Here is a 23,932-nt window from a genome sequence, read left to right as displayed (position 1 = left end):
GCCCACTAGCTGTTTTTCCAGATGGGCTGCCTGAGCTGTGTCTTCACAGTTCATGCTGTAAACTGAGAAGTCACTTTCAGAAGTAGGGAGATACTGCCTTCAGTAGAAGATAGCACTAGAAAAGGAAAAAAAAAGCTCATGATTTGGAACCTTCACAATATTGGGAAGAAAGATGAAAGACAAGTGCAAAGGAGATGCAGGTTTCTTCACAGGTGAATCATTGAAGTAAAAGGCAAATTTAGATGGAGGAGAGAGAATGTAAGTATTTTTATTTTTTTTTCAGGATTGATTCTCAGTAAAAGACCCACAGACTCTAGCATCAGACAATCCTAGCTATCACCTAAGAGAAATAAATTTCTGGCCTTAATGAGTGCAGACATAAGAGCTATAACAATACAGGGTATAATCTTCATGTGAGTAGTAAAGGAGAAACTGGGGGAAGGTAGTCTCTTTCTGAAGCAAAACCAATATGACAATTTTGGTTGGTTGGTCTTGATTTTCTGTTTTTGTTTTTTGTTTATTTGTTCATTTTTTGTTTAGTTTGATTTTGTAGTGACTACTTGGCAAACAGTACAGCAACAAGAGATAAAATGTATCTTTGGTTTGGCAGCAGAAAGATTTGTGTGAACAGAGACACATCTTGTGCCTCAAGATGCAAGGACTTCAATAATGTACTTGGGAACAAAAAGTTTGAGAAGTAATCAGGATGTGCATAAAGAGCCACGTCTTTTCATGAGAAAAAAAACCCCTTCCAAAACCCAGCAGAGATCATTTTCCCTTCTAAATCAAGTTTCACCCTCTTCAAGAAGTCCTTTTTTCAGAGGACAGCCTTTCTAAGCACACTAGTGCAGCTGTACTGCCACACACAAGGAAAACTGTTAGCTGGATGGATGAAAGGCCCTGTTGAATTCCATACTGTGCGAAAGAGCAACCTTACTATCCATAGCATTGTTTATCTATTTCCCACCTTTCACAAAACAGTACAAAACATAGAAAATTGCATCATTAAGAGATGGTTCTATGCAGCATATGAAACCAAACTCCACTGTGGTTAATGATTTGTCTTTACTTCAAAAACAAATCAACACACCTTTTTTTTTTTTTTTTTTTTTTTTTCCGTAACTTCTAGGAAAGACCTTGTCTCAGGAGTGGAATAAGAGGAATATTTGCACTGGAATGAATGAATTTGTTCTTGGCAGAGATGAATAGGGAACTTGCTGGCAGAATGAGCATTTCTGAGTACTGCATCTTACCTCCTTATACTTTGATGATATATATGGAAGGCAGCAATCTCGAAATGGAGGAACAGTAGAATTTTGCATTAGGAGTCTTCTTTTCAGGAAAATTACAGTGACATTTCATTAACATGCAATACCTTGATACTTCTCTTAAGAAAGCATTTTACCAGACTTACACAACTGGATTCTTCTTGCATATCAGTAGTAGTAGGCAGTGTGCTAGTGTCAGTAATGCCAGCATTCACAAAGTCAGCATAAATAAGGAGAACAATTGGATTGTCCAGGAGATCCTTTTCACTCCAGTGAGTAGTGTCTTCTTTCAGCAATACAGATGCACTAAAATATTCTTGCAGCCCTCACAAGATGACTTCTCTGAAAGGGCAGTTTTGGGAGTTTGTCCACTAGTTTTCCTTGCATAAGTTAGCTTGGGGATATGCTATGGAAGAGGAGGACTGAGGGCTCAGGGAGGTGAGTTTTACTGCTGTTGAAATGTATATACTCAACTGAACTGGCAGCATTAGGATGCTGTTGCTCTTATTCACCCTGAGGAAAGGAAATTATCACATTCATGAAGGTGGAGTGATCACCCTCAAGCCCGTTTAACTCTCCTCCATCTGGCTTCTTCTCTGTTAACTCCTTAAGGCTCTTTATCTCTCTAGTCTTGCATTTAGTAGGTGGGTGGTCTTTTTTCTGCACAGCTTCAACCCCAGGTTTTAATAGGGCTTTGTATTATTTAGGCTTGCTGGCTTTTTTTGAACAGGAAAGTATGTCAGAGAGCAGACAAAATAGAGGAGAAATGCTATAGCAGTGTCATCCTGTCACTGTTCTTTCTCATTGTCTGTTTGTCTGGTAAATGGGGTCCTGGAGAAACACAAGAAAGAGAAAAAGATGTTTGGGTTTGTTTGAGCAGTACAGCTACTCAGTTCAAAGCCACATTTAACCAACTGGACACTCTAACACCTGTCTTAAACAAGCCTTTGAAGAAGTAAGTTACTGTGAAACAGTTTAAATGAGAACAGGAAAGAAACCACATTGTTTGCTGCTGGTAAAACTAATCATCCTGCAATTTGGCTTTCTCTGGAAGTATTTTTAATTGTTTCAAATGACCTGGTGTTCTGATTTGTAAATCATTAAATGTGCAAATAAATATTTACTGGGGTCTATACCTCTGCTAGTGTTCGAACTTATTTCTAAGGAAGCTGATGATGGTGTTCTGAGAACTGTGCCTTTGTTTATCCTTGCTTCACAAATCCATAAATAAATAAATAAATAAACAAATGAGAAAAGTATTGAGAAAGGGGTAACAGAGAGAATGCTGCAGAGCTGAACTTAGTGTTCCTAGGGAATTTCACCTACATTCCTAGCATTGCTGCCTTACATTAATTCTTCAGAGACAAAACCAACTTTCTTTAAGATTCCAAGGGTTGTAAAATGAAAATTAATGACACAAAGAAAGGGCAGATCTTAAGTGATTTGAAAGTTCTTGTAAAAAAAGTTAGGCTTTAGAGTGAAAAATTAAAAGAATAATCCTTTCAATAAAAGCAGAATTTGTTTCAGGCCTTTGTTTGACATATAGGCTAGCATTTCAAGAGCGTATTTTAATTGAGTGGGGGTGTGGGTCCAGATTTAAAGTGGGCACTTTAAATCAAAAAGCTATTTACTATCCCCTTTAAAAAAAATCAATCATTAATTTACACATTTAATACAAGGAAAGTAGCTAAGACATCAATTGGTAGCTAAAGAAATGGGCTGAAATCTGAGACAGTTTTCTGGCAGTACATTAATTATTATTTTTCCATAACCTCCCAGAGGATGGAATTGATGACACATCAGAAGGTGTTTTATTTCTAAGGTCAGTGGACCTACTTGTTTGTCTAAGGGAAGTGTTTAAAGCAGCACATATTAGGTTTTCCAAGGGAAGGATTTAAAAGAACAGTGCCATTAAAAAAAAAAAAAAAAGTTTGAAATGATTTTCTTAGTTTATTATTGATATAATCAAACTGACTTAGTTTTGTAAACAGTGGCATTTTTATTTGGAATTTCATTTCCTTATTTACTAAGTTCAAAAGGAAAATTTAAAAATCTGTTTGACTTTTGCTTGTTTTAATGGCTCATTTCAGTTTCTGGACAAAGAAGGTCACACTGATGGAGTATTTCACCTTGAAAAATTAAAACATTTTAAAAAGTTTCTTTCTACAGCATTAGTGGGTGCTTGTCATAATTACAAGCACTGAACTACATGAATGAGACCTGTGGCTTTGCACTTGTCTGTGCTTAGCTTTCCTTAGTTTTTCTTAACATTGATGCTCTCCTTGTACTTAATCCTGCTCTGTAAATCTGTAATATGGGTTTTCTGGTATGGAATTGCTCATTTGGCAATGAGATTAGCTTGCATGATCCAGCAGGAGGAGCTTTTTGTTATGACTGAGAAACAAATACAATCAGAGCCCAGGAGTCTCAGTGGAGCACAGTTGGGGTGCAGACTTTGGCCTGCCCAGCCTTTCAGTTTTAAGCGTTTCTGCAATTCAAATCATAAAAAAGTGGGGAAGGGAAATGTTCTGCAATACTGGGGTTTAATTAATTTTTCTTTAATTAATATGAATATTAATATTATATGAATATGTAGCAATATTTGTTAGCTTTGTTTAGTCTTGTAATTAAATTAGTATCACTCTTTGTTTTTCATTTCTGGCCTTAAAGGAAGGCTTTGTGTCCTGTTTAGATTTCATTTCACTGCACTCTGATAGTGCATGCAGAGGTATCTGTGTTGCAGCATATTTAGAAGAATAGGCATTTTTTGTGATAAGCAGTTCTGCTTAGTACTGACAGCTGTGTAACTCTGATAGGCTTGTGTGGGGAAGTGCTCAAGAACTTTTCATCAGCTTTCTTAGAAATAAGTTCAAACATTAGCAGAGGTATAGACTCCTGTAAATATTTATTTGCACATTTAATGATTTACAAGTCAGAAGAGTTACATACAAATAGTGTCAGAAGACTTTTTTATTTTTTTTCTTTCCCACAAGCAGCAAGCTAACAATAACCACAGCTTCAAAGAGAGTGCTTTGGGGAAGCATGTGGGAATATGTGACTTGGACTTATAGCAGAGCTGTGAGATTCCTTGTCCTGGTCACAGTAGGGTCCAGATAGCTCTGAAACCAGGATGAGCACCCTAGTGTGTGCCAGACACTGAAGTGGCTACTGGGGGTGAGTGCTGGGGGAGAGGCAGGCAGAGAGATGATCTTGGGGAGATATGGGGAGGGAGAGAGTGCCAACAACACATGGCTGGAGGTGTCTGCCTGGAAGGAGACACTCCATCACACATGGGCATCCTTCTGAAGCATAGAATCATGACAGAATGGTTTGGGCTGGAAGGGACCTTAAACATCTAGTTCCAGGCCCTCTGCCATTGGCAGGGACACCTTCCACTAGACCAGGTTTTTCAGAGCTCTGTCTAAGCTGTCCATGAATACCTTCAGGGATAAGATGTCCACAGCTTCACTGGGCATCCTGTCCCAGGGCCTCACCATCCTCACAGTAAAGAATTTCTTCCTAATATGTATTCTAAATCTATGCTCTGTCAGTCTAAGAAGAGACTGGCTGTGAGTGACCCATGCTGGGACATGAACACCTCTGAGGAACAGTGGCCATGGGTGACCCATGCCAGGGCACTGCTGGCTTAGCACTTGGCTGTCTTGTTTTTTGTTTCTCTGATAACAACAGCAGTGATCAAAAGCTGGCATTAGCTGGCACTGAAATAAGTAAAAAGCTCACAAGTGGAGATCATTTTGCCTGCAACAGAACTTAAAAAAGGAACTAGGTAGCTGAGGTCCAATCTGCTGCCATTAAAAGCATGTACATTCTTTTTGCATTGACTGTGTCATAGTCCATTAACATTACAGCTATTTCCCAGTTACCTACTTTCCTTCATTTTCTTCAGATTATTTCACATTCTTTGCCTGGGTCTGTGGGGTTTGCCTTTGTTTTTAAAGCAGAGCTAACTGTTTCTAGTACCCATCTGTGCTGCTGCCAGGCAATCAAAATCCCCAATTTTCCCCCCTGGCCCCAAACCAACCAATGAGCAGAAAAGGCAAAGACGTGATGTAGTCATGAAGGATGGACAGCATTTGGGAAGGAGGATGTCTCTCTGCTTTGGAGGCTTAGGATCTTGTCTGGCTCTGTAGTTATTTTTATGATATTAGCAGGCATTTGGGAATAGAGGATAGAGCATTTGGGATTAGAGAGCAGGATTTTTTTACAGTGAACATCATTGTCCTTCATACTCTTACACTGAAAATGCAGAGACATTTTATTTATGTGTAAAATAAGACACCCAAACTAAAAATAGTTATTTCGTTTCCTTTGAAAAGTGAGAGTCCTTTTTTCTTGCTACCAATCAGAACCTCTGTCTGCCCATAGCAGGATTGAATGTATTGAACCTTTGAACTGTGACTGTAGATACTGATAAACCATGTTAGGTAGCTCAATAAGAGCTATAAACCTGTCAGTTCTTTGCCAAATAAAACTTTCATTCCTGGTAGCATTGCAGAATAGGCTGAATATTTTAAAGATATTTTTCTGCACAGCATATGAAATACGACAGTACAGATAAAACCATTTAACATTATAGGTTACCCAGAGTATGGTAGACATTGTCTTGATTTGGGGTGGATCACTGGAAGATTTGCATCTCTGTGGGCTGCCTGTCAGGCTTCATGTTAGAAATTGTGCTGGTGCTCTTCAGTCTTTTGGCATATCATCAGTTATTCTTTTGGTTAGGTGGAACTTGCATGTTTGGCTCAGTAATGGTTTCCAAACTGAAATGGGAAGAAGTGTGAGGAGAGAAGATAGAAAGAAAATAATGCATGCTGAAAATGTTCAGTTCTGCAGAAACCGACGTAAAGTTCATTTATTCTAGTACCTAAGTGAGATCAGTGGGCCTAAGGTAAAAAGCACAGGAGAAATAATTGCATTTAAGAAGAAAAATGCATTAAAAATGCATTTAAGAAGAAAACCACTGCACTATATTGCAAAAGAAAGGCTTTGTTGATTAAATGACACTCAGGCTGATGCATGCTGTGATTTCTCATTCATTTTAGACATATAAGTTCGTTTTCTCCCAACTCATAATATTTTAACCTAAAGGTTTTGGTATCTATTGCTTTGTGTATTTGTATTCAGAAGGTCTAGTGGTTGTGGCTCTTCTAGCTGCAATTTCACTGTATTTATAATTTCTCTGAGTTTTGAGTTTTTTAAGCTATTGGCCAGCTACTGAAATTAGTTAAATGAGACTACTGAAATATTCAAAGTCAATAAATTAAAAACTTGTAAAAGTTTAGAAATTTGGTTTACTTCCTGAATCCAAATCAATTCCTCACTTTTTGAACTTGATTCTGCTCTCTTACTCTTGTATATAAAAATTAACTCGCCTTCTATCAATTATCTTAACCAGTTAAGTGAGAAGTAAGCTTGTACTTCTTTCTTCTCCAAAAAGATTTACTATTCTGTATTTTGTATAAAAGTAAAATACAGAATAGAAAGCCTTATTATTTAATAAATAGTGGCAAGTATAGTATGTAAAATGCCTGGTATCTTTTTAAGATAAATCAGGCTTGTAAAAGAGCTTGATTATTAAGTTTCAAAGGGCATGACAGATTTGGCTTTTCATGCATGAGGATGGAAGGGTCTTTGAACTCTTGCATTCTCAGCATTTCCTAGTCCTAGTCAAACCCATCTGGATTAAATTCTGGTTTTTTTCCACCATTATCTAGTATAGATAGGAACATCTGTCAGAGTGTGGAAGCAACAGAGGAATGGTACCTTTTTTTCCCCCATATGTGTGGGATGTGTGTTGTGAGAAGAGTCAAGTTGCTGTACTCTTTTATAAAGTTTGATAGAGATAAATTGGCTCCGGAGGGTGTAGTTTTTGACAAACAAACCCAAACTCTCATTTGATAACACTTGATAACAGTTGATAACACTTAAGAAGAGGAAGGAAATTACTGAGAAAGAAGTAAATTGTTATAATTTTACATGATAACAGTGGAAAACTGATGTATTCCAGTAATACTGTCAGGAGTGAAAAGAAGCAGCAAATTTAATTCTTTAGGCTGTGAATCTCCAGGATGCAAACTGAGGAAAAATGCATGCACACATCTGTAATAATATCACTGGACATTGTACTGCTGGGCTTTAATGCCAGGGATTGGGAGGGGCATCCAACTCAAAGAATTTGTGTGTTGGGGTATAGAAGAGAATATAGTGTCTCATATAAAGATGTAAATGAAAATGCCCTGGAAAAGAAATTTTTGCATGGCTTTTATATACACTAAAATGTGTTAAGAATAAAAATTACAATGTATGTAGTAAAAAAGAAAACTGTAATTGCCATAAAAATAATTTCACCTAAAAATAGGTGAGAGAGGTACATAGATTATCTTTTTATTCAAGTTCTGTACAGTGATGACAAATACTGCCTGTCTTGTAAATGTAGTTGACTGTCTCTCTTTTCAGATAAGCAATTGTGAAAGGGGCCACTGAAAGCCCCACTTTTTATAGTGGTCTGTTTTTACATTTTATTGCTGTCATCTTTAATTCATGCTTCTTTCCATTTTTATCTAAAGCTTTCAGTAAACTATTCCTTTACAAAAAAGCTTCTTGCAGAGATGTACTGGGTGCAAAATAAGATTTGTCCATTAGTACTTCAAAGTGTAGAAAATTGCATCTCTGAGCTGTGGAATTCTGCTTCAGATTTCTCCTGTCATATTGGCAAAATAATTTCAGTGTCTGTAAGATGTGTATAATTAGATGTTGTAATGGAAGTTCAGAAGTACTTTTATGACGATTTTGAAGTATGAGTATGGGGATGCTGGAGTCTTGTGATACCTGATGTTCTCTGTTTCCCTTTCTTGCTAAGGACTGTCATAGCTCTTTCTGTGCTGTTAGGGTGTACTGGCATAGGCTGTCTTATTTCAAGCATAATGATATTTATCTAACCTGTCTGTGACTCCTCGGAGCTTATGATTACTAAGTCATGTTCCTGACACACTTATGCTGCACCTTAAAATAGTAGCATCTGTAAATTGGGAGATACTTAGCTATCAATGGATTTGAACATCCAGTGTATTAAAAATAGTTGTTCTCTATTTCCTGCATGGAATTTTGGTGCACCTGTGTTGCTTTCATTGACGTCCTTAGCATGAAAAAAAACAGATGTGAATTATGATTCTTGATGCAAAGGAATAGATTAAATAAACTGAATTATCTTTTAAGGTACTTCAAACTTGCTGGAAGACTCTTGGACGTAAGGTCATTGCTCACATGTTTCTGTGCTCATCAGAAGAGATTTCTGCCACACAAACTCCAGCTGTCCTACTTTCCAAACATTTCTTTGAGCGTGACACTTCTTTTTATGGTCTCTGGAGTTGTACTGAGCACTGTGACAGTGTGATTCAGTATCTCATTTTTAAGGATTACCACTTTGGCAGGGATAGTATTTGCCACTAACCTACCAATTGCCCATAACACAATTCAGGTTAAAATAATTGTAAAATAAGCAATTTGTTTACAGAATAGAAAGCTATACACAGTTGCAAATGTTTTTGAGATGGGATGCAACAAGTAAAGGAAGATCACACCTAGATTGAGTTATCCTTAGATTAGCCCTGAAGCTTCTTTCCTTCTGTCTGGTTGTCTGTAGCATCCATCTAATTGTGTGGCTGAGCATCGTGTTCTTATGCAGAGGAAACCTGTTCTTACGCAAGCTCTGCATTTTTATTCATGGAACAGAAATTTGATCTGGATGTCTATATTTTCTTTACATGCAGTCAGGCCTACGGTTCTGTAAAGATTCACATCATCATCCTTTTGTCCTTTCTTGCCTGGATAAAGCTGTTCCTACCCGAGGGCAGAGAATTATTAAGTCCCCTCTCACTGGACCGTGCAAAGACATAGTGCTGTGTTAAATTATTAACCTACAAATTGCCAGCCTAATGTGAGGTGCAACACTCCCCTTCAGTGGTCATGGCAGTGTTCATGCTCCATTTACAGTCTTTCCAGTCTTTGAATCTTGCATTGTATGTTACAGCTGTAGCTTGTCAATCTTTCTGTATCCTCTCATTTAAGTGGAATTAATATCTGTGGCTCACTGGTGTGGATTAGCCAGAGTGATTGCCAGTCTTTTTGTTGACTTTTAACCTGCCCCAACAGCTGGCATTATAATGGGTAGAAGAAAAAAATGTATCCTGTTGCTTCCAAATACCTCCCCCATTTTCTGTTTTTCTATCTGAAAAGAGCACAGAGCAAAACAGAGGAAATGTTTCCCTCTGACCTTTAGGAAGCTTTCCTTGTGCTGGTCAGATTCTTCTCTGCCATGGAGCAGGCAGCTGTGTATTCATTCAGAGAGAAGCAAGCTCAGTAAGACTGTATGTTGGTATAGGCTTGTTGGTGATGGTAATATGTTAATCCTATGGATAGGCTGCCTGGGAAAGAAATGCAGGATACAGGACTGAGGTTTAGTTTAAGTTTTAATTTATTTCTCTGGCATATTTAAATGCTCAAGTCTTTGAACAGACTGCAAGAATAGATTTGCTCACTTCAAGTGTTGAGAAAGTGGTGTCAAGTCCAGAAGCTTCTCAGGTGCATGGCATGTTTTTGGGGTTTTTTTTTGGTGGTGCTTTTATATATATATATTTGTTGTTGTTTTTGGATTTTTTTATTTACTTTGTTAGTGCTAAATCGGGTTGGCAGTGACTTTGAATTTGATATAATACACTTCACACTTACTTGGAGTTGGCCAGTCTTCTCAGAAATATAAGAGAATATCATATATATCAATATATAAGAATACAATGACTGTATTCTTATACATGCCATGCATGGTTTCTATATTATGATCCACAAACATTGACTGGAAGGTATCAATTAGCCATTTCTGTTACTGTGTCTGCATCTATTTCTGTGGATGTGAACAATCAGACAGCAAAATAGGACAGAAGATCTCTACTGTGTTGTTGCAATAACTGCAAGGAGCACATTTGTATTTCACAATTCTGTTGCAATGTCTCAGTCATTGCATCCCCAGCAGTATCTGTAAATTCTTGCCTTTATTTTCCTGCTATTTTTTTCTCATGGGCGATGTTGTGTGGTTCCATTAAGTGAAGACTGTATGATAATTTAGGCAGAATGTGACCATGTATTTTTTCCCCTTTTATGACACATCTAGTCTTGGCAGGTTCTTCTTGGCAGAGTCTTCTTGTACACTGAGATTGGGAACTGGACTGGATTTGGGGGTTTGACTTCAGTAGTGTTTGGGGATTGGGTATTTCAATAAAGAAATTAAAAATATTCTGCTCATTTTAGGGGAATTGCCTTGTTCTGTTCACTTGCAAAATTGAATGTCATTATTGATAACACTTTTACAATAGAAAATTGTAATTTTCTATTGTATTTTCTATTTTCTATTGTAAAAAGGAATATTAAAGAACAGTTTAGGTTTTTATGTCATATATATCTGTTAGTGTATCTTTTAATTAATTCCGCACTCAAAAACATATACAGTTTTGGGTAGACAAAAATAAACTAATTGAAATTTATGCCCATTATATGAAGTAATTTGACCATTATCTGTCTTTTAAACCAGTCAGAAAGTTGGACAGGATGACCTCCCAGAAAGTTGGACAGGATGACCTCCAGAGGCTCCTTTCAACCTAAAATTGCTCTGATTCTATTAAGTGAAGAAATATACCAAATATTTCCTTGTTTAATTCAGTTAATTTTTCTGGATGTGTGTGGTATACACTACCTAGAGAGATTTTCCTGAAAGAGGGTGTTGTTCTGATTATTTTGGAAATTGTGAAATGGTTTCTGGGATTTTGAGTATGCTGTTTTTTACTTTGGGGATCCAGACTTCCTTACAAATTATTCCACTGAAAACTTTTGAGGAGAAAAAGTTTTGTACCATGAAAGGTGTAAAAGGGAAGGTGTGAAACAAGGAAGTCTTTTCAGCAAGCAGTGGCAGAATTTTCTGCAAAATAACATATAAATTAATTGTTGACTAATTTTAATACTTGCAATGCAGTGAGACATAAAATCCCATGCTTGTTAAAAGAGATTGGAATAACTTTTCTCTGTATTCATCCTACTGGGATTAATTTAACTAATCCTGCAGCTACACAATGAATTTCTTTGTAATTAGAAGACAGCAACATTTAAGAGTTACAGATGGAATCACATCACTAGTTCATGTGTAGCTGGGACTACCTTACTCATTAAATCAATGAACATTTTATAAAAATAATTGCGGTATTTCCAATATGATGGACTCCATTTAAAATCAGGATTAAGATCACCCATCTTAAGGAAATATTCCACTGTTGCTCTCGATTGCAAAATTACTTTAAAATTTACATAACATTGCTTTAAATACAGATGTTACATTGAAGTAATATCAGTCTATAGTTATTTACTTATATACTGAAATGACTAGTATTACATTTTTTATTTCTATAATAAAGTGTGTGGGTATTTGAAATTCATCTGAGAATTTATCACTTATAATCTATATTGCCATTTTGATTTATTTCCACATTCCTATGTTCACAATCCAAAAACCCCCACAAAAATATCTGGAGAGTAAGACCCAGCTACAGTATGAAAACAAGGTTTGGATTTAGAAAGAAAATAAGATCACTGTGGAAAACCTGGGCTGAGGAAAGCACTTGACCTTGAACAGGACAGAGGCAGGCAATGAGAGAAGTTTGAGATGACTTATGTTAATGGTGAACCTGCCTGGTTAAATTCAAGCCTCCATATAATTTCTGTGTAACCCCTTTCCAGTTTAATACTCTTTCTCCTTTCAGTCTTTATGTAAAATAGGGTTAACCTCTGACCCAAATGAAGGTTTATCTATGTTATTAAAACAAGTCAAATTTCTATGAATTACCATGAAATTATTTTACCCACTTTTTTTTAAAATTTAATTTTAATTGAAATCAAATTCCTCTAAGAGAATTAACAGCTTTGATCTATACCATGAATCTGGTAGGGATTAGTGTTCCCATAAAAGGCAGTTTGAAAAATATGGCCGCAGAAAATAAATGTATGAATATCTTCTCCCTCATTCTGTTTTGCTAGGGAGAATGTTATGAGTCAAATATATGGAATTTTTACACGTCAGAATTGGAGAAGTGATGATTTTTATTGCCATTATCATTACTAGATTTGGTACACATGCCCATTCCTACATTGATGTTCAACTTTTGCATCCCGCTCCCATGGAAAGGTTTGTTTTTTTCCCCTATGGAAAGGTTTGTTTGGAGTGAAAGAGAACCTGGACTGCCTCTTTCCCTACGTCCTTCCTAAGGAGGCAGCTAGCAATCTTAGTCCCCAATGTTCATGTAGAGGCTGGCACATTAGTGGCCATCGAAATCTGACTTCTTTGTGATGTAGAAAAAAGTAATTTCTGATGTTAGAAATCACTTTGTAGACTTCAAAAGTTGAGGGGGAATACAATCTCGGGAGAAGCTCTCATGCACAAAGATTTATTGGCAGAGTTTGTAGCTGATGGCATGTGTTGACTGTAGTGGTGAAGAAAGAGAAACAAAATAGGAAAGAGTGAGAAAAGGGAAAAGACAAACTCTTTCCAGTGGCCATCTGGGAGGAGAAGCATCAGGGGCACTCCAGATCAGCAGCCTTTCCTACATGTCCCCTCTAGTTCAGCATGTGGTTCTCCCTGTGACACTTGAACCTGTTGTGACTCTATGGTTTTCTTCAAGAGCTGTTTAGACTCCCAGATGATGGTTCCTGCATGGGATGCTCTGGAAGGCTAACTGGAACATGCTGTCAGTGGCTGCTGAGATCCCTGCATGCTTGTGTTTGTCTCCCCTAATACACATAAATCAAACCCCACAGCTTAAGAGGGGGAGAGGGGTGGGGGGGAAAAGAGGTGATACCCACACCAGTGGCAATCCTTTTCCATGCAATCCAGCACAGCAACTCTGGTTGGGTTGGCGTGGCCCCTGTTATGGCCCATGGGCATAACAGCCAAGGTTGCAAGTAGGAAGCTCTGAGCAGCAGGCTAAGGTCCTAAAGGCACTGTGCAAGAACCAGAGTGGTAATTTCATTCTGTATTAAAGCCCTTGGAAAAGTTTTAGCAGATGATTTGAATGTCTTTGGGAAAGACAGGTGTCACAGGAAAATAACAGATTTTTGAGTATGTGCTACAAAACCTGTTTTAGCCTCACGACAACTAAATGCTGTGATTTTTTTCTTTTTTTATCCCCTCACAATTTAGTTTCTTTGAACATGATTTGGTCCACTTTTTTGATGTCATACACTTCTAGGCATGTTGTTTCTATGATTAATGAATTTTTCCAAGGGGGTGTTATGTCCTATTTTAGCAGCTCTCCTAAAGAAGAAATTTATTTCCTTCCTTTCTCATTAACATTATGCTACTACCACTCTGTACACAGTCACAGTATTTCATGACAGTCATCAAGAGGCTCCTTTTCTTGGCAATATCTTGTGTTTCTTTTCTGTTTTGCCTAAAAATACGTGCTTAGAATAAACCATAATTTGCAAAAAAACCCATCTATTCATGTTATCAGGTTTCTGTAAGCAGAGTCCTATAAATTTACCACATTTTTATTTTGCAGCAGTTTCTGAAATGAGCTGCTAAATGAGACTATTGATTTGTGCAAAGGAACTCCAAGTCTCCTTTGTTCAAGCACTTCACTCATCTAAATTTTTCTACCAGATATACTCCAACCATGACCCTTTACCACTGTCTGGCTATTTTCCCTTCATTCTGACACCTGCCACAGCAAATGTCAGCTCAGCAGGGAGTGTTGCCCTTTGCTGACACTTGAATATCTCAAGGAAAGGAGGGCTTCTGATCTGTAAAGGAAATGGCTCCTCAGTGTTACCATCTGTATGCTCCTTCTTTATTTTCAAGCACGGCTCTTGGTGGGTTCTCTGACGATAGTGAACTCAGATTTCCAGGGCTTCTCAGTATGTTAATAAGGCTACTCTGATGGCTGCAATGTTCCTGTGGGTCATATGTCAGAGGCACAGGTCTCTCAGGGCATATACTTCTACTTCTCAGCGTTTGGGGTGATCTCACCCTAAAATCTTGGTTGTGAGATCATGCCATAGGCTCCATTAGAAAGAGCTATATACTTCCTAATGGTTGAGAGAGGTGATCCTTTTTCACTACTTGGCACGGGTGACATCAAATCTGAAGTGCTGGGTCCAGTCCTGGACTCTTCAGTGCATAAGCAATACAAGTTTTAAGGGAGTGAGTCCAGTGAAGAGCCACAAAGAGATGACTGAGAGACTGGAGCATCTTTCATTTGAAGACAGGATGAGAGAGCTGGGGTTGTTCAGCCTAGAGAAGAGAATGCTGAGGGGGATGTTACCGACATGGTTTTCCTTTGAATTTTTTTTAAGATGGGGAGAGAAGTGCATTAACTATTCAAGAAATGTGCACATCATGGATTCATACAATGTCATCGTGATGCTTGATTCTCTGTTCTTTTCCTAATAATTGCTGTCCTTTTTTTGCCCTTTCAGCCCTTGCTATCATTCATATTTTTCAAAGAGCTATTCACAGTGAGTCTTGTATCTTTTTCAGAGGATATAATAACTAAGGTAAAGCCCACTTTTGGTAGTGCTCGGTTAAAATTCTCTTCTTCATTCCTATTTTACATTAATTGTGTTGGATTTCATCTGCTATGGCCCAGTCACAGCAGTATGAATCCCTTCTGCAACTTTTCCCAAGTTTTGCTGATTTTGAACCCCTGAACAATATTAAAACCCCATCAATCATTGCCACATCACTCTTCCACTCCGTTTTATTAAAAACTTAGGAAAACACTGAATAAATTCTTTTAAGTCCTCTGAATCAGTTCTCTTCGTGTAAAAGTTGACCATTTATTTTCTGCTTTCACTTCCTTCTTTTTCCTTTTACCAATCTAATTTTACCTTAGTTCTCTGGAGCTGACCTGGTGTATAGGAAGTGTAGAAGATAAAGGTACATAATCATGAACTCTTATAAGATGCTGGAGCATGTTTTATTGGACCTGCTTTTCCAAAATGTCTCAGCATTAGCATCTGTGGCTTTCTATACTTGTGAGCTAATATTTTGTAATATAAAACTGTACCACAATTATTGTTTAGCATGATGTAAACATATCCATTAGTTTTCCCCTTGATAGAGAAGAGGCATTTTAATTTGATTATTCTGCTTTTCTTTTGTTGGAATTAACTGTTTTACTTTCTCTTATAATAGTTGATAAAATTCACTGTTAGGCTTCTTTTATGTCTAACATGTAGAAAAAGCTTCTTGGATCTCCTGAAATCTTGTATATTCTTCTTCTGTCATACTAGCTCATTTGATTTTTTAATTTAAATTAATTTCTGTCATTGCACATATTTTCAGTGTATGAGCAGACATGCATATCTTAACATGTATTTTCACATCCTTGCAAACCAGATTCGGTTTTTATGTATCTTATGTTACTTTCACAGTTGTGTATGTCTCTTCCTAGAAACTTTAAAAATATTTTCAATGTATGTTCTTATTCAGGTCCCTTCAACTTTGAGGTATGATGCTTGGGTGTTGTAAAATTACCTCTTTAATAGTCCATGTGAAATTGAAGTTCATTGCTTTGGACTTGAGTCTGTTTACATAAACTGTATAATTATTTGCATCTTTCCACTTCTAAAATGTGTTAATTGCAGTTTAGACTTCTGAATAGGATGCAGCATGGTCTTAGCCAGAAGTAAAGAAATTTGCTTTTACATTTATGATGGCATAGAAAGACAAGGCTTTAGTTTTAATAACATGCTATCTTTCTCACTGTCCTTAGATTAAACAAACAAACAAAAATTATTAACATATCTACTGTCCCTTTTAAAGGAAATGCTTGCTGTGAGGGTCTGGAATTATTGCTGCAAAAGGTTTCTGATCTTAATATTTAACACAGTAAAATACAGGAGGGAAAGATAGCAAGGATAAACAATGAATTTACTATCTCTGATGGTTTTTTATATATCTCATCACTGAAAAAACCCAAAGACATGGCTTAAGAGTGAAAGTACTGCAAACAGATGCCAGTTGTTGGGCTATATGGTGCTTAATGAAGTTGTCTTTCTGCTCACAGGGATTTAACAGTGGCGCAGCAGAACAAATCTGTCTTCTTGACTGCTTAGACTATAATGTGGCTGAAACATGGGTGAAAAGATACAGCAGAAAGATGAGAATTGAGGAAGGGGGTGATGGTAAAAACGGGTGTGAGGAGGTAAATGAAATTCTTTTCTGAGTGTGTTCAGGAATAATCTCAAATCTACTAGAGATGATGGTAGCTTAGTCTCTGCTTTCTGTAGCAGGAAGGACCAAAAATTGTTATGAAGTTGTGGGTCACTGCTGTTGTTCCTTGGGTCCCTCCTTCAAAATCTCATGTCTCCTACTGATCCCATGCGTGAAAGAAAAGATTCTGTGACACAGAAAGCAATCACACAGTAGACAGAATGCAATCAGTTTATATCTTGATTATTTCAAATATGATTTTTCCTTCCTTTCCAGGAGTCTTTCATCTTACTGTCACAGTAATATGTGACATTTGACAGTCTCTTATTGTAAAATTGTTTTAAAATATCCATTTTAGTGCAATCAACTTGCTTTTATTCTGTCCCATTTTGCTAATGGTTGTTGTTAATCTTTTGGCAGAGGCTGTAATGACTGTTTTTTGATGACATTTAAACCCAGACCTGTGCACAAAAGAAAGGAATTTTCACTTTGAGAGTTCTCTATGATCAAGAACAAGGCATGATTTACAGAGTTGTTTACTACTTCTATGACAATTATTGGAAAATAAAACTTTATATTTGGTAAAAACAGTGAAGTAATAATTTATTGTGGACATGATTTTGTGGAGTATATCACAAACAAATCTTCCTTGTTGACTTTATTCTTGAGGTTTATGGCATACTAGGCACTTGGGAAACATTAGTTTTATACAAATTAATATTTAGCTTGTATGTTTTATCCTGTTGTTGCTCAGGGTTCGACTTTGGTCTCCCAGTTCCCTTCTAGCTAAGGGAATGGTTCTACAACCCTTTCTATTCATAGTCTTGCTGGGCTTTCAGTTCTTTTTCTGAATTGCCTTGCTTTATTTTAAGGTCAGAAAGGGTATGTGTCATAACTGCTTTATCTTTTTCTTTTCCTCTGAAGCACTTTTGACTCTTAGCACCAGAACACAAGAATGTCCTGCAGGGTGAGGTCATGGTCCATCTAGCACAGTAATGTGTCTCTAAGAATTGCAAGAGAAGCTGCTACTGAAAGGCAGCATGCCGAATTGATCACTTTGTGTGGTCAGTTTCCTTCATATCTTGCCCAGCCTCCACATGTGTGTTAGAGACATCACTAACTAAGGGTACATTTACCTTCCCTGTTTTTTCAGTGTGGGTTTATGGGTAAGGTGTCCATGATTTAGTTTAATGTCTTTTTAATCCTGATAGTGTAAGTTCAAGAAGGTCACTATCCTTCAAAACTAGATAAAGGATAGTGGGTGGCTTCCTTTTCACCTTTTTTTCAACCAACCTTCTAGTTTCATTGAATGCCCTTTCTTCTGGTGTTTCAGGCTTTGGTGAACATTTCCACCTTCACCTATCCAATGCTTTCATAATTTTAGCCTTTTTCCAGATGACTCAGAAGCTGAATTTTTTACTCTGGATGTTTTTGTTTTCTGTGGGTAGTTTGTTTTATTCTTTGAACATTGCCTAGGTAGACATTTGGGGGCCGGACTTGAGAATTACAATGGCAAAGAGCTTTACATATTTGCAACCTTTAAGCTGCCAACACAAAGTTTTTAATACACAGTTTATAGCTTGTATAAATACCCTTCTAATGCCTTAAAACATGTATTGTATTAAACCATGAAGATATTATTTGTAACTATTTTTTAAGATTAGCAGGTCATACCAAATGTTATGAAACCGAGCTATTTCTTTAGAAAAACCAGAGCATCTTTTGTGCAATTAGGTGTACAGACAACATTTCAAGTCAGTGGCTGGAATCTAGGTGTCTTTCCAAGGGAAAATTCTTCAATTAACTGATGATTTTTGCTCCTTTTACTCAGTGACAGGGAAGCTGATCTTGAAAAACCTCTGAAAGTGACCCTGTAGTGGTCTGGCCACTTAGTTTGAGTTTTCGTAATCTTTACAGTTTAATTATGGTTATACAGTGAAAAGCCAGCACTTTTGCAGTTGTCCCAAAGAACTACAGATATTTTATTAGCTGTAGCCTCACTACTGCTGGCTGTGTCCAAAGAAGTGCTTTTTCCTAATTCATACTGAAATGTACATTTAGATTTGCAGGCTAGCTTCAGTGCCAAGATATTGTGCTCCTCAGGGGGAAATTCTGGTCAGAGTAACATTAGTTTGAGTGAATTTTACACATGCCAAGCCTGTTTTGATTAACATCTTAACACAGTGTATTAAAAGGGCTGTCTAGGTGGGAAATAGTGTCATTGTTGGAACATAATTTGTATAAAATGAATGATTAGTATCTTTTTTACAGTTGTTCTCAGTGCCAAAGCGACATCCCCAGTGATACCCTGTGTGCTAGGAAAGACGATTTTTGTGTGTAAAATATGTTAAAATTTCTACTCCATGTACTCTTTACAATTAAGGCAACCCCAGTGAGGAGTAGAAACTGGTCACACAAGGGAGACAAGGTGTCTCAGAACAGGTTGTGTCCAAAACAACCAGCATGGATTCCTGGCTTGGGTCCACCACAGTTATCCCATCACCGTCCAAACTAGTGACATTTCCAATAGCAACATCTGCAAAGCACCAAATATTGTCAACTTCATACCACTTCTCCTAGCTCACAGTCAACAGAACAGATTAAAGTCTGTAGTAGCCAATTGTCTTGGTTTGAAAAGACAGGAGTCTGCCAGGGAAAGGCTGGAGCCTCCCTTGGAATGGAGAATGTAAAGCCCCTCCCTCCAAATTATTGTAATTCTGAATTTGGGCTTTCAGGCAAAAATATGGGAATAGGAATAACAGTTCTTTACTAGGAATATTAAAAATAAAAATGTAGTACAAAAAAGCAAACAAACAAACAAACAAAAAAACCCACTTGACAGAGTCAGAATACAACCTGACACCCTGTTAGTCAGGGTGTTGGTAGCAGTCCAGTGAAATCCTCCTGGAGTGACAGAAATGGCTCTATTGGAGTAGAGATAATCCTGTAGAAGGGTGAGATTTCCTCTGAAGGTACAGTGGTGGTGAAATGGACCTGGTCTTCCCCTGGAAATCCAGTGAAAACAGGCTGTCCTGTTCTAAATCTCAGGTTTTATCTGGGTAGGAATGCTTGGCTCCTCCCACTGGCTGGAGCATCTCCCAGTGGGATGATGTAATGTTTTCAGTCATGTGGTGAGCCTTAATGGCCCATTAACAGCAGATATTCCCCTGGAGGGAGGATGGGTTGTGGAAGAGATAAAGAACATTGCCCCACCTGGTTTTAACAGCTGGTTCATTAACAGAAGGCACCTGATCCCTCCCCCCTGGAGTCACAAGGAATGGGCCATAGAAGAGAAAAACACCTCCCCAGCCAGTTTCAACAGATGGTAACAGAATACATACTTTTGGTTACATCTTGTATTGCAACTCAAGACACCAATGTATATCTAGAGGTTCTGGGACAAAACTGCCAACGTGAAAAATGCTCAGAATGGGTTTAATTTAAAGAAGGATCTACTTCTCTATCTTGTGCAACCTGAATCTTTCCATTTTGCATGATGAAGATGTTTACTCATAGTTTTATGCTGTGTTCTGTCACAAGAATGAGTTTTTGTAAGGGTTCATGATCATCATATCCCACACTATGGTGTCATTTTACCATTTGGTGTCCAGCTCTCTCAGGTGGCACCACTGCAGCAATCTGTATGTGAACTTTGGCTGCCCTTCTGAAAGCAGCTGCACAAAATCTGCATAAAAATCATCTGTTACGTACCCATCCAGGCAGCTACACTACAGCAGTGCACCATCCTTTGAATCACTGTGGAAAAGAACTGCTTACGTATTAGATGACTATGTGGCCCTGCTGAGGTATGGGAGAAGAAATACAGAGAGCAGTGAACCCACTCAGAGTTTGCTAAGCTCTGACAGTCAGAGAGTGATGGGCCAGAGTCCTGGATACCCCTCAATCAAAGCAGGAAAGCCACATACTTCTGTGTAAGATGTTACACCAGTATTAACCAAAGGGAATGCTACATGCTGTGATGCACACCATCAATGCCCAAGCACTCCCATCTCCAAGGTATGGATCGCATAAACTCATGGATAAAATATTAGAGAATCAAATTCCTGAGGCAATGTAAGTTCAGATCAGGACAAAAAGCACGTTTCAACTAGGCAGTCATAGTGATGACTCCCACAAAAGACTGCTTCCAATGTAACAGCAACAGGCCTTGTGGTTATGGCACAATTTGGTGGAACAGGCTACTTTTAATAGTGTCAAAAGTAGTAAATTAACACTGTTTACTAACCAGAACACACACCATTTGCAGGCACGCTGTGATCATTAACATTAACAAGTCTTGCAATAAGATAATGGGGTCTTTCAGAGCTTGGCATCACTGCTTTTTAAGGTCAGCATCAGCAATATCCTGCCAGTTCTTACACAATGAGAATGGAAAGGGGTATTCATGAAAAAGATAAATGGAAGGGCCATTGTCCATTCTGCAGACTGTGACTCAGGCCAAGAAGCTTGTTCCTCTTTCTACCTGCTCAAAAGCCTTTGTGTGTAACTGGCATTTTGAAATATGTTCAAAGGTCCCAAGTCTTAAATACTGTGTATGTCTGCAACAAGATGAAGGGTAGAAGAGTCTTATTTCAGCTTGTGTGGAGCATGTGGAAAACAGTATTGAGCCATTGTGAAATAAAAAAGCAACCTCTATGATAAAGGGAGCTCTCTTAGATGGTTAGAATAGTATTAGAAATAGGAGAAAAGCAGTGTGGCCAAGAATTAAAGAGCTGTTACAGGTGTCGTTTCCTACATGTATTTTGGAGGAGAGTTTCTGTCTTAGCATGACTGATAGATATCCTGCTCTGCAACAACATTCTCACTCCAAATTTCAAGACTGAAAATGTATGCAAATATAAGAATTGGCAGGTAAATTTTTTAAAATCAAGTGTTCTTTAACAGAGTTCCTCTGCAGCTGAGCTTACTTCAATATGTAATATCAAGAGGGGTTTAACCTTCTAAAAGTGTTCTCTGTTTGTAGTTGTTGAATGTTGAAATTATCCATTTATTTTAACCAAGAAAGCAGTGAGGTAACTTATAAAACAGTTGTTTACAGATATACAAGGAATTCGGAGCTGATACAGCTGATATTCCTAGAAGCACTGCAAAATGTCAAAATCTTGCTCCTATGCTTAGCAGCCTGTTCTATATCAAAATTGAAAAGGAACAGCGCCATATTCTGTCCTACATCCACTTAGAAGTTTGGAAAAGTACTTATCATGCACTGCACAAATGGAATGGATCCTTTAGTTTGGCTATGAAGTCAAATATTAAAAAATACACAAGTTATATTTTTTTGAGATAAATCAGTTAAGGAATAATTTGTTATTTCCTAAAAATAAATTTTCCACACATACGTGAATACCACATAGGCAATGAGAAAGCTAAACTTGGAAACAACAAAACCTTGTTTACGTGAAAAATCACTGAGAATGAGGGCGTTTGAAATCCTCTTTCCAGGGCTTGAATCTGGAATTCTTCTTTAAACTATTTTTTAATAATAAAATCACAGAATGGTTTGGGTTGGAGGAAACTTAAAAGTCATCTACTTCTAACCCCTCTGCCATGGGAAGGGCAACCTTCCACCAGACTAGATTGCTCAGCCTGGCCTTTAGCTGGAAACATATTTTAGGCAGTTGATTTTACATGCTGGAAGGATATTTTTCCTTTGGCATCTGTTCATCTTACGTGCCTATATTAGAGGATGTTTCACATCCCTTGTTGCTGCCTAACTCATTATTTGGGTTTTCCCATATATTGATGTCTGTTTTCATGACAGAAGATATAATTGTTTTAACTTGATTTGTTCTCAGCAAAATCACATTAGCTATTACCTATGCTTTTCTTAACTTTTCGGGCTCTTGATTATGAATTGCTATATATGCATTATTATTGTCTGTTATTGCTATAGGAATTAAAGTGAAGCTGATGAGTTTTACTCCTTTGCCCAGCCTTTCAAAGACACATGCTATGTTTCTCTTTTCTAGCCTGCCAGAGTTTTCTACATCTTTTCCAAGTTTTAAGACTCCCAGTTGGTTCTGTCAGTATTATAGTTGCATACTGGCATAATCATTCACTTACTAGACCAAATTTGTACACCTTTTTCTTTGCTGTTGGTTTTGCTAACATCTGATCACTGTGAAAACTTTCAGGGAGGACTGAAACCAACCAGGTATCAAACATTTGTGTTTTCTTGTGATATCTGTTGATAGGTTGGAAGAGTAGAGAGGCAAAGCAAGAGCTCTGCCTTTTTCTTGCTGTGTTTTCTTACTATCCCTCATTTCCTTTGTAGTTCTTTCATTCCATGCCTTTGAACTATTTGACTCTTGGGTATATGAGACAGCTGGGAGCTTTGAAAAGGGTATGAGAGATCAGGAAGGAGCTGGATTGATCTTAATGGAGGGATTGGAGAAAGACAAAGGTATCACAGAAGTGGACATCCTTTTCCATCCAGTTCTGTCCCCAAGATGGAAAAGAATGCTTCCACTGTCCTAGAGGTGCGGTGTAAATCTGAACCTTAGGCTTCAGTTTTGACTATGCAGTTGTCACATGCAGATGTGAAGAATACAGGCTGACACTAAGGGATGTGAGCAGCGAATTAGTCTTGCTCATACCTGCCTGGGAGCTTTCTGTGTTCTGTCTGTACTGTGTGTATGCAGCTGCTGGATGGTGAATAGGCTTGCAAGTCAACTCAAACTGATGAAAAGCCTTACGTGGAGATACAATTATATATAAGCTGGCACATTTTCAGAATCGCCTACTTACTTATGTGTGCAAAACTTGTGTCCCAAATCTAGCTACATTTCCTCAAATGTGTGGTGGGATTTGAAACATAAACATACCATCAAATATATATTTTCTATGTATAGCAAAGGAATCCCTTTTGCTGTTATGAGTTGGGCTGTGCATTTGTTCCATAGTGTTAGGTTGGACACTAGTACCCTTTAAAATAAACTGACAGGAGATTCTGCATATGGGCTGTGATTTTCTGAAGTTGTTTTTCATGACTAAATAAATGTATTACCTTAAAATGTAGTGATTTTATGGAATTTGACATAGGTCATGTAGATACACGTGAAATACAATCTTGTTAAATCAAATTTCTTGGCTAAACTTGAGCACTGTTTTCCTTTTTTTGCATAATGTCATGTATATTATAATGTGAATTTTTAGTTCATCAGGATATAGAAAATCTCTCTGTATTGAAATTAAGGCTCTGTGAGGACTTTGGCAGATTGTTTTGTAATGCGGGTCACAATCAGAATTGACCACTCCTGGGATAACGCTTTACTTGTAAGTAGAGCATTAATTAAAAAAAAAAAAATTGGAAATATAAATTTGAAGTAAAATCTAAAAAGTTTGGAGTATTTTGTAGGTCTGAAGGCAT

The 23,932-nt window shown here is 37.6% G+C and overlaps 1 protein-coding gene across 2 annotated transcripts in view; it reads left to right on the top strand.

Annotated features, from left to right (window-relative positions):
• The window catches only part of ADCY2 (adenylate cyclase 2), a 207,789-nt gene that overhangs the window by 40,869 nt on the left and 142,988 nt on the right, over window positions 1-23,932 (top strand). The gene's annotated exons all lie outside the window — the stretch shown is intronic.

This window comes from Zosterops lateralis, assembly GCF_965231275.1.
Source record: "Zosterops lateralis genome assembly, chromosome: 1".
Classification (NCBI taxonomy): Eukaryota; Metazoa; Chordata; class Aves; order Passeriformes; family Zosteropidae; genus Zosterops; species Zosterops lateralis.
This window is presented reverse-complemented; position numbering and strand designations above follow the sequence as displayed.